This window comes from Pollicipes pollicipes, unplaced genomic scaffold, assembly GCF_011947565.3.
Source record: "Pollicipes pollicipes isolate AB1234 unplaced genomic scaffold, Ppol_2.1 Scaffold_4740;HRSCAF=5597_pilon_pilon_pilon, whole genome shotgun sequence".
Lineage (NCBI taxonomy): Eukaryota > Metazoa > Arthropoda > Thecostraca > Pollicipedomorpha > Pollicipedidae > Pollicipes > Pollicipes pollicipes.
This window is the reverse complement of record NW_023596545.1, coordinates 6,788,009-6,800,144: the sequence shown is the minus strand read 5'-3', so window position 1 is coordinate 6,800,144 and position 12,136 is coordinate 6,788,009.

The following is a 12,136-nucleotide window of genomic DNA, read 5'->3' as shown; positions in this document are numbered from 1 at the left end:
TATTCGTTCCGCTGTTTCTGTGGTGTTTAAGTTGACAGCGGTTATGACGTTCATCACAGTATATCGAGCAAAATGCAGGTTCAAAGATAGTCTTTCACCACTAAAATTCACCCATCAAGCTAATTTCAAATACGTGATGCCACACATTACCAAAGGAATGAAAGTTTTTGGCCAAAAAAATCCTTTTTTTATTAACAATCACCAAGCAATGCATCCGATCCGACTGGACTGCACGTGACTTGCAGTGTATCACAGGTACATACTTTCTTCTATGATGATGGCTCCGAACGCATTCAACCACCATGAGCTATGCTGTTTTAGTCCACGAGCTGCCTTTACAAGAGGATCTCAGAAACCTGATGCCCTGTCCCTGTTGACCCACCGTTTGACCTTTAATTTAGGTAGAGCTGCAATGCAACCAGTGAAGATCCCAGTGATTGCTAGTTTAGCTGTGCGTGGTCAACCAGTGACTCTTTTGGTCAGGTCAGCCTGAATGTTTGGCCAAACAAAGTGCAAACAAAAATCCGCTTGTATAAAACTGAGCTTTTCTAAACAAATTGCAAAAACCGTGTTCTGGAACAGGGTCACAAGCATGGTCTAGGACAGATTTAACGTCAATAAGGCCATCGCAAACCAATTGCATCGTTTGATATTCATGACCTAACAAATGTGTTCTGCCGGCACAGGTGTTGGGTAAGCCGTAGGCGTACATTTAAGCGTAAATTTAAGATATATGTATCATTCTGCTTAGGTGGCCCGAAAACGCACCAGTTATTCCACTTCAGGAACACAAGGTACAGCAAAAAAGCAAGATGAACAAAGTAAATATGCTGGCCTAAAATCTACAGTCCTTTAGTAGTGACTTGTAGCTGAGTGGCCTGACGGAGCCAGACTTACTTTGCTTCACAAACCATGCGTATTTGACATCGCATAAGCATTTCCATGTGTTGCACCTCTACCATTTGTCCTTCTTCCGTGGCATAAGATGTACCGTTTGGGGGCGGTGGCCACATCCTCGTCCGGTAAAGGTTAATCCATTCGGTTTTCAAGGCATCGGTTCTATAGACTAAAAATTACTTACCATGAACTTCAGGCAGCATCAGCATTGCACGAACATCACGAGCATTGATAACGTTGAATGACAACGTGTACCTCAAGATTTTGGAATCACTGCAAACTCGTAATATTCGTCCGGGGTAGAGCGCATGTGTGGCGACTTGAAAGCTAGTTTGAACAACTCTGTTAAGACTACGCACATTTAGAACTCTGATGCCCGCCGGCAAGCTCGCCTTTATACTTAAAGTTGTTACGGGCCGACGAAACCTTTCGGCTTTGCTGCCTGCGTTTAACGCAGCCCTTGGGACACTACCGTCTATCGTGTGAGGGAGCTCAGATGGTTGATTATTTTGACGGTGTTTTGATATCAATACTTGTCACAGCGTCAGAGCACTGTCTACATGTCCCTGTCTCGGTTTTTTAGCCTTGTTCACCCGTGACCATAAACACAGCTTCGAAACGTCGAGTGCTGCCAATGTAACCAACAAAATAACCAGTGCTGACTTGACAACGTGCTTTATCCGGTACCTCCTAGAATGCTAAAATTCGATTACAGTCAGCATATGAATCATCATCCTATAAGTCTGAAAAAGCAGGAGCTCAAAGCCTTACATCGAGTATGACCGGTTTTCCTGGGCAAGACTGTTTTCCCAGGCAGGCGGCTAGCCGGCTAGCCTCCGACCAACAGCCTTGCGGCTAGCCGGCTAGCCTCCGGCCAATAGCCGTGTGGCTAGCCGGTTAGCCTCCGACCAATAGCCGTGCGGCTAGCCGGCTAGCCTCCAATAAATAGCCGTGCGGCTAGCCGGCTAGCCTCCGATCAATAGCCGTGCGGCTAACCGGCTAGCCTCCGACCAAAAGCCGTGCGGCTAGCCGGCTAGCCCCTGACCAATAGCCGTGCGGCTGGCCGGCTAGCCACCGATCAATAGCCGTGCGGCTAGCCGGCTGGCCTCCGATCAATAGCCGTGCGGCTGGCCGGCTAGCCTCCGATCAATAGCCGTGCGGCTAGCCGGCTAGCCTCCGATCAACAGCTGTGTTGCAAACGGCTCCGTTACGGGCACCTCACTGCCTGGCTCTTGACCGTCCTCCGCGGCAAGCAGCAGGTAGCGATCCGGCTTATCCGGCTGGTTAGCTCGGTTAGCCAACTCAGCGAGCTAGCCGTATGGAGGGAAGGGACTGGTCCCCCTTGAGTCATGTCCCCGCGCGTCGCCTCCACGGGACTCGCTGGATCAAAAACGGGTTTTATTTCAGTGACGAGAGGTCTGCAGCAGATACTGCACTTTCCAAACCTCGGTTTGAACGGGTTCCAGACGACGCCCTGCTGCACTGTGAGTCCGCTGCTCCTCCGCGGCCTCCACTGGCTGTGTGGGGAGTAACCTTCACGTATGGCCAACGGCGTCATGTGGAACATCATGGTGGCTCTCAGTAAGTCTAGCGTCCACCTGTTTCTCGCTGCGAATGGCTCCGTTACGGGTACCTCCCCGCCGAGTGGCTCATGCGGTTGGCTCCGTGTCGAGAAATTAAACCAGTGCACTGCTTGGGGGCCCGACGCCGGTTGGTTTGGAGCCTCGCGAAAGCGCGGGCTGAAATCGAAGCCATTACGCTCCAAATGAGAGTTGCCAAGGAGGTGGCTCCTGTGTGGTGTGCAGCACATCATCGTCGCTACCCACTTCCGGGTCACTAGCAGCATGCCTGAAGCCCCCAATGGCCAGAATATTGAATGTTGTTGGATTTACAAAATGACTACATGATTTCAGCGCATGCTATGCAGAACGAGCCGCGTGCGGGCGAGGCACCCAATGAATCCAGTCAAGCATAGCAGTGCGCACGGGGCGCACATGGCCCGCTGTGAATGTGGGTGTTGAGGCCGGGAGGACGGCCCGCTGTAGATGTGAGTGTTGAGGCCGGGCGGACGGCCCGGTGTAGATGTGAGCGTTGAGGCTGGGAGGCCGGCCCGCTGTAGATGTGGGTGTTGAGGCCGGGAGGACGTCCCGCTGTAGATGTGAGAGTTGAGGCCGGATGGACGGCCCGCTGTAGATGTGAGTGTTGAGGCTGGGAGGCCGGCCCGTTGTAGATGTGAGTGTTGAGGCCGGGAGGACGGCCCGCTGTAGATGTGAGAGTTGAGGCCGGAAGGACGGCCCGCTGTAGATGTGAGTGTTGAGGCTGGGAGGCCGGCCCGCTGTAGATGTGAGCGTTGCGGCCGGGAGGCGGACCCACCCTGGTTTGAAACGAGCATGGGTGCGAGGAGCTTGACGTCATGTTCCGTGCGGAAGGAAGGCCTGCTGGTTACCCAGGGGTGGGGGAGGGGGTGGGTCTCACTATTTGGCTCCTGTTCTGCTCAACGTTGACCAGCGATCCTAAAAATTCCCCAACTGTTTTTGAAACAACTCCCGAAGCACTAAACGCATAATATTGAATTTGTGGAGCCCGAGTGTTATGAGTTTTAACGTCTCAAGCCCCGGCTATGTTGTATTTTTGCATTTGGTGCATAATATTTAGTCACTGAAGACCCATCCTTGCGCAGACCACGAATATTGAACGCTCTGTCACTGGCCCTATGCTAGGAGTGAGCAGTGGTGTCGGTTAAATCATAGCCTTATGCGAAAGTGGCAGTGGCCGAGTGTGGGTCAACGCGCACGAATTCATACAACGGTCTCGAATGGCTCCAAATCAGCATAACCGCAGCTCACGATTATAGCCAGGACCTTAGTGATCATCTCATATGATACGCGAGGAGCAAATTTGCATAATCTTAGCGAAGTCGGTGAAACCACGCACGCTGGCCTTCATCCAGCAAGAAGTAGACGCAGACTTGAAATCCACAAATACATGCTTTGAGTGCTGAAATGCGATTTGTTTTGCAACGAGCCAGAGCATCAGCTACCAATTGTCCTCGAAAAAGGCGACCAAACGCTGCTTTATAAAGTTAAGTATGGTTCTGATCCTGCATGATGAATTCCTACGCAGACACTCAAGGACTTTCCATACACCAGGAAGTACTGTTTAAGCCAAGGTATCAAGCAACCTTCGGTGTGATATCAGAAGCAATGCTAAGCAATATTTGGATTTGGCTGTTCAGCTTTGATAATGACCGATATTTTTACCCCAAGTGGAAAAATTGTCTCTATCATATCTTATTATATCTAAATATTATTATATCATATATTATTATATCTAAATTGTCTCTATCATAAATTTGATCCGAGATTTTGATCGAATGAATTCCTGCGATCAGGGCTCACGCCTGGCAATACTGCTATTTTGAGCTCTGACCGTGGGCGGCTTTTTAAGGCACTTTAGAACGGCCTGACCCAGTTCCAAATTTTGCCTCAGCAGTTTTTTAAGAAAATTTATATTTTAGATCCGTTAAAGCATTGTTTCTTACGTCAAATTTCAACGCATTTAATGACCTCAAGCTTCCCAGACATATAATCACCAATGCAATCGTTGAAATTTGATCTTGACTTTTTCTTTATAGTACGTATATCGTTTAGCGCTATGCAAGTTGCAATTCACCTTTATTTACCCTAGTCTAGGAACATGGCTCGTTTTAGCGCCGAACTTTGAGCCTTGAGCACAACGGCATGTCTGCTCGAACCGAAAACAAAGTTTTGGGCTAGAAGTCTTAGCTATGACCAGGACTCCCCCAACATCTTGGCCTTAAATCGACATTTTAAGCGACAAAATAACGTCAACGTCGGTAAATATCGACGAAATAACAACTCAGTTATTCGGCATTACCACCCGCCAGGGGTATAATCCGAATTTGCGACGAGGGTGGGGGGGGGGGGGGGAGCCATACCACAATCTGTGACGGGGGCTTACTTTCTTCTGAACGAGTCGCAGTTCTATCGACGGTACCTACGGACTGCGAACAGACTAGCGGACCCCACAACCGTAAAAAGGTACAACAACTAGCCGATCAATGAACTATCGATATTGGTTTGCCCTGGCGCCTTGAAAAACAGCCTGACATGTTTACTTGAGTATTCAATAGCCTTGGTGCTAAATTACCGCTGTTGGGCTTTACGCGTCGCTTCATGGCATCATAATATAATTATGATTGGAGCTTTACGTTTCACGGACTGCCAAGGCCGTTTCGGGACGAAGGCCTTTATTAGCTGTCATGGGGAATGCGTGGTGACTAGGCAAGGACTTGAACCCAGGATCGACAGGTCCAGAGTCGAGCGTACTAATCAGTAGCTCAGACAGCGGGGCACAAGGGGCACGTGCGCCCCCCCCCCCCCCCCATCCCGCCTTGGATCGTTCAGGGGCCCACAGTGCCTAACAGAGTGTTCTGTGTCAAAACGAGGCCTCAAGTCGGTCAGGGGAAGATTTGCTCAGCAGGGACGAGGACGGAACCCCCAATGATAGTGGGTCTCTAGCGTTGGTCGGGACCCTTTGACAATGAAATGAACATGAAAACTCATGAAGTGTTCATATTGAGACAACAGAAAGTCTTGTGCCAGCCAGGACATTCAGTACCGAACGGCGGGCCCTCCAATTCAATTTTAGCATGCGCTCGTTGAGCCGAACAGGAGTCTGAGCGCCAATGATTGGACCACTTGAGGCGATCAGGGATGTTTAGCGTCAATGAGGGTTCATGCGTCGACCAAATGCGCGGGTCAGAAGGCCTCCCGCATCAGTGATATCATGCATATCTCTAAGGACCTCCTGGCCGGCTGGGAATCTCGCCCCGTGTCGCCAGAACGACGGCCGGAGGACCCCCCGCGGTGACACGAAATGGCCCTTCAGCCTTGACCGGGAACAATAATGTGCCCCCTAAGTGTCCTACTCAAGGGGCCTCTTTCCCGGAAAGAAAGAAGTCGCATTAGTGTTAAATAGGGTGAGTCGGAATGAGTAAAACAAAAACGAGAGGTCATCCCATGGTTGCCTGAGAACGTTCATTCCTTTGCAGAATCGACTAGCTAAACATTACATTTAAAAGGATAAGCCTTTGCGCCCCAATCTCGGGAGCAAGGACAGCGATAGCATGGGTTGCAGCTTCCGTAAACCGAACGGCGTTGGCTACCGCGAGTAACACCAGGCGGCGTGTGCAGTGTCCGCAAGAACGACCGTCGTAAAATGATGGCTTCGAATGTCTTTCAAAATTCGTGTCGCTCAAAGGTTAGACTGGGCGTATCTTTTTGACAGTTTTCAAGCCGTCCTCTGGATAGATTGAAGTTGAAGCGAAACGAAAAATAGAGGCTCTATCTTTACTCATCCAGTTCCACCACCAGATTCCAGCACCACTTCGTGGTGCCGGATTGACCGATCCGACCTTATCACCAATTCTATAAATCACACAGGTGAAATGTACGCCAGAAGCACCTTTTAAATGTACGATTTGATGCATCAAAGTTTTCAAAAGTGCTTTTTTCAAGTGCGTCATCATTTGCGTCCACTTAATGGCAACGCCCTAAGAACCGACAGGCCGGCGCTGTGCGGCCTGCGGAGACTGCAACGCCTGTCTGGCGTCTAAGTTTTTGTTGTCAAGTTTTGCGAGTGCGCATCTCAAAACTACGTTACATAATTTCTATCATTAATCGGTTCTGATTGAATGTTGAAAATGTCAATACAAACATGACTTTTCCACGTGACTACAAATTGTTGACCCATTTCGCTCTACAACCTACCTAGAATCTATATTGACGGGGTCTTCCATGTCTCTGTACGACCTACATAAAGGTTCTGACAAATGTTCTAAGTTCTATTGGCTAAGAGGAAGTCCACTGGACCATGGCAAAATGAAGAGCACCGGCGATTTATTTTATGCAGGCGTTAAACGTGTGCTTATCCAAGTTATTGACTATACAATTCGGGCGGCATTAATTTCGCGGTAGCTTTTGGCCCCTTTTCCAGTTAAAGAAGGTAATAATTATAAATTTAAAAGAACAAAATGCTCTAAATAGCAATTGGGCCATATCCTGCGGATTGTATTGGAGGGGGAGGGGGGGGGGGGGCCCTATTATCAGGGGGCCTTTTAATATTGCCAAACCCGTGCCTCCTCGCCAAGGCACTGGCTGAGCACCCGGGCCTTATCACTATACTACCAACATAATCCTGTCCATGGTAGTGCCCTTGAGGTCTTAAATCAAAAAAGCTTTCCTAGTCAATAAATCCGGATTAATATTTAGGAATGTTGCGGAGAAAAACTGCGTTCGAAACCTGCGGGGAGGGGTCCATAAGACCCCTGGCTGGGCCACCGCTAATCGCACTTAAAACTGAGGCATGCCGATGCTTGTGGCATTGATGCGAGTCGACATAGTACGTAATTCATCGATCTAAGAGACAATGGAGAGCTTGATTGTCTTGAGAGCGTGTGGAAAGTAAAACGTACATAGACCACAGCCATTTGCCTCCTTGGGTCAACCTGTCTCCCCCCCCCCCCCCAATCTCAGAGATGTGGCTAAGTACCGCCTTGACACCCATGGTGTCAAGAAAGTGCTTATGGTTGCGAGTGAGCAGGGCTAATCAAAGATTACGAGTAAAAGTGGCTGGTGGGTGCAAGCAAGGAAATGTTCCGAATTTGGGCAGGCTACCAATAAAAACATATCAGTAACAATAAATCATTAAAGCTCATATATCCTAAGAGCATCCCTGCCCTAAGGGCTGCCTAAAACATAGACAGTTAAGGAATAAGCGGTCACAACTCATTTACTGTATTGTCCATTTGTTCTGCCTGACGTCTGGATGGGACAGACTTTAAATGTAAAGAAAGAAGTCCAGGGGGGGGGGGGGGTACTCGCTTCAAGAAATACCCTCAGTTCTCTAAGTCGGGGACGAGCTCAAATTGCCAAGTATGACAAAGGGAGAAAGATCAGTCTCAAGAAGTGCAGAGACGGTGGTGTGTTAACTTCGGGGAGTGTCCGCCGAGCGACCACGTGCCGAGGGCCAGGCTCAAATCGTCCCAGGTGTTTGAATGACCCCGCAATGAATGACGGAGGACGGCACACAAACTAGATGACCTGAGATGCCTAAAAAAGCATGGCTGAAACCAAAGACCAGAGACACAGTTAGACGACTAGGCCGTCCAGAGAAGACGGCGGCGAGCCGCGGACGTCAGACTAGGGGAGACCTTTACCGCGGCGCGGCTGGAGACGCCAGAGACGCCTGAGACGGCCGACTCGCACCGCCGGCCGTCGGAGACCGCCGCAGCTGTCACTTCGGCTTTCTCCGCCGGCCATTAGCACGGCTCTGGCTGGTGAAAACTGCCTCGGCTCGCCGCCGGCGCCGGGTACGCCGCTGGACAGAAGCTGCTGCCGGCGCCGGGTACGCCGCTGGACAGAAGCTGCTGCCGGCGCCGGGTACGCTGCTGGACAGAAGCTGCTGCCGGCGCCGGGTACGCCGTTGGACAGAGGCTGCTACTGGCGCCGGGTACGCCGCTGGACAGAAGCTGCTACTGGCGCCGGGTACGCCGCTGGACAGAGACTGCTGCTGGCGCCGGGTGCGCCGCTGGACAGAAGCTGCTACTGGCGCCGGGTACGCCGCTGGACGGAGGCTGCTGCCGGCGCCGGGTACGCCGCTGGACGGAGGCTGCTGCCGGCGCCGGGTACGCCGCTGGACAGAGGCTGCTGCTGGCGCCGGGTACGCCGTTGGACAGAAGCTGCTGCCGGCGCCGGGTACGCCGCTGGACGGAGGCTGCTATTGGCGCCGGGTACGCCGCTGGACGGAAGCTGCTACTGGCGTCGGGTACGCCGCTAGACAGAAACTGATACTGGCACCGTGTACGCCGCTGGACGGAGGCTGCTGCCGGCGCCGGGTACGCCGCTGGACAGAGGCTGCTATTGGCGCCGGGTACGCCGCTGGACGGAAGCTGCTGCCGGCGCCGGGTACGCCGCTGGACGGAGGCTGCTACTGGCGTCGGGTACGCCGCTAGACAGAAACTGATACTGGCGCCGTGTACGCCGCTGGATGGAGGCTGCTACTGGCGCCGGGTACGCCGCTGGACAGAGACTGCTGCTGGCGCCGGGTACGCCGCTGGACAGAAGCTGCTACTGGCGCCGGGTACGCCGCTGGACGGAGGCTGCTGCCGGCGCCGGGTACGCCGCTGGACGGAGGCTGCTGCCGGCGCCGGGTACGCCGCTGGACAGAGGCTGCTGCTGGCGCCGGGTACGCCGTTGGACAGAAGCTGCTGCCGGCGCCGGGTTACGCCGCTGGACGGAGGCTGCTATTGGCGCCGGGTACGCCGCTGGACGGAAGCTGCTGCTGGCGTCGGGTACGCCGCTAGACAGAAACTGATACTGGCGCCGTGTACGCCGCTGGACGGAGGCTGCTGCCGGCGCCGGGTACGCCGCTGGACAGAGGCTGCTATTGGCGCCGGGTACGCCGCTGGACGGAAGCTGCTGCCGGCGCCGGGTACGCCGCTGGACGGAGGCTGCTACTGGCGTCGGGTACGCCGCTAGACAGAAACTGATACTGGCGCCGTGTACGCCGCTAAATGGAGGCTGCTACTGGCGCCGGGTATGCCATTGGACAGAAGCTGCTATTGGCGCCGGGTACGCCGCTGGACAGAAGCTGCTACTGGCGCCGGGTACGCCGCTGGACGGAGGCTACTACTGGCGCCGGGTACGCCGCTGGACAGAAGCTGGTATTGGCGCCGGGTACGCCGCCGGACGGAGGCTGCTTCTGGCGCCGGGTACGCCGCTGGACGGAGGCCGGCGCCGAGTACACCGCCGGACGGAGGCCGCCACCGGCGCCGGGCACGCCGCTGGACGGAGGCCGGCGCCGGGTACGCCGCCGGACGGAGGCCGGCGCCGGTGCCGGGCACGCCGCCGGACGGAGGCTGCTACTGGCGCCGGGTACACCGCTAGACTTAGGTTGCGGCTGGGCCTGAGGCGGCGGCGGCCATGCCACGCGTCAGTGGTCATACGCGGTGGTATGCAGGTGCGCCGCTGGGAACGCAGAGTGCCGCGGCCCAGATGGAAGTGGGTTAGGTGCCTACATGGCGTGGCACGGGTCCTGGTCAGGGCACCGGGCACGTTCGTGATTGTTACAGACAGCTACTAGCTGCTCGTAATCTGCTGGCACGAATCGACAATAAGTGTTCACGAATACTTAAGTCTGCTCAGCGGTTATATAGCGGTTTGTGGCTGGATAAGTTCGTTTGACTTGAAGCATGGAAAGTAATTCACGCCATTGCATATTCCTTTGTCTCACAGATAACTAGAGCTGTCATCTAAGCCTCGTAAGACCAAGGCATGTAATGATGCAATGCGTCAAGAACAAAAGCTGTTCTATACGCGACTTTTGCATGATTGTCAGCGACAAGGCTTCAGGGCCTTGCTGTGCATCCGTCCATACCTACGGTGCAGCGCTTTTCGCATGTCGTATCTTGTATCCCGCCTGGTCGCATATCTCACGTCGTGTTCCGGCGTTGCAACGTGGTGAAAGTGATTCCCTGTTGGCAAAAAAGGAAGTCACTGAAGGCAGTAAAGAGACGAATTTACGCAAATGGACTCCTCCAAATTCAAACCCAACATGTGCCTATCATTTTTGATCTAAGTTTTGTGTATTATCACTAATTATCTTATCTAACTGTACCATAAACCTCAATCTCTTGAACAGTCGTGCTTTGCACACCGATTGTTGACGAGCTCCTGATTGCTTCATCCTCACCCCGTACCTTTGTCCTCCTCTGCTTCTCACCCTGGTACGATTGGCGGGTACCGTGGCAGTCGCGGCCGGTACGTTTTGAGAACCAGACTTGTACCGGGTCCACTGCTCGCGGTGCCCGCCCTTCCTGCACGGGTGAGAGGAAAGCGACGCCACATAGCCTCAGCAGCTGAGTGTTCCGTAAGGCCTCAATGACAGACGGTATCTTTCTCTCTAGTCTTTCCTGTAAACCTCACATTTCGTCCCCGTCCTTGTCCTATTCATATGCTGGCTCAGCCTGTCCACTACACCACCATGCTTGTCCATGCGCATTTTGACGGACAGGAGAAATGCATGTGGTTTAGGGGAATCATCGGCAAACCACTATGCCTACTTTGATTCTAAACTCGGCCTCTTGGTCAGTCACGCTTGGCACCTCAATGGATGACAAACAGCCACGTGCAACGGATGCGTAACGGGTGCGTAACCGTTACCATGAGAATGGCTCGCAATCCAAGCCGCATGCCGTTAGGTCACGGACCAGAATAAAGGCCGTGTGACGAGACAGCACGGTTCAAATTCTGTCCTCCATCTTTTGATGCCTGGCTGGTGTCAAACGAAGGCAATATCTCATTGCCATTGGTATTCTCTCTTTAGTTATCTTTCCAGCATGCCTCTTCTCAAGGTTTACTAGAAAATAATGTTTGAAGATGTTCTGTTAGATTTGTCAGGATTCGCAACGTAAGAGTTTTCTTGAAGAAAAAAAATCATCTGCACCATGACGGCACCAATCTGTACGTTTTTCCACTCCTATTCGGTGTCGCCACCTTCATGCAGAGTTTACTCATCCATCTTGTAGTTTGTGCAACCAGCTGAAATACAGTAATGATGGGAAGGTATCGGGGGGGGAGGGAGTTGTACCATGTCCAAGTAATATTACGGTGATTTGTTCCAAATCTATGCAATGGATGGCAGCCTCGAATCCATCAGCTGACGCGCAACAGCTCCCTCTACCTTCCAGTGTTCTTCGGGCGGCATGCGTACACGTGCCTTGGGGTGAGCGCGACAAATAATGTTTTTTGCTCATTGTTCAAACTATAGTGCCCGGTGTAAATGTGTGAATGTGAGGGCTTGCAGCATAACTAGAACCAATCCAAATGCTGTACTGAGTGGTGGGGAAGTGCATCTGTCGTATATGCTGGAAGACCTTTGACGTCTGCTTCCCACGGATGTCAGGGTGGCACACATTTTCTTCCAAAATGGTGGTACATGTTGCATCAGCTGTGCATGGGGTATGTTGCATCAGTGATGCAACGTAACGTCAATATGCCATTGGCTGAGTTACTGTCAATGATTGCCTGGCATGAATGCCCTGACTTATTGTCATCCAGCAAGCAAGTCGACAGTTGCATTACCTACGTAGACCCATAATTTCAACCTGGGTAACGAAAACTGAGGTGACAGTAGTCAAACAAAACCGAGGTGACAG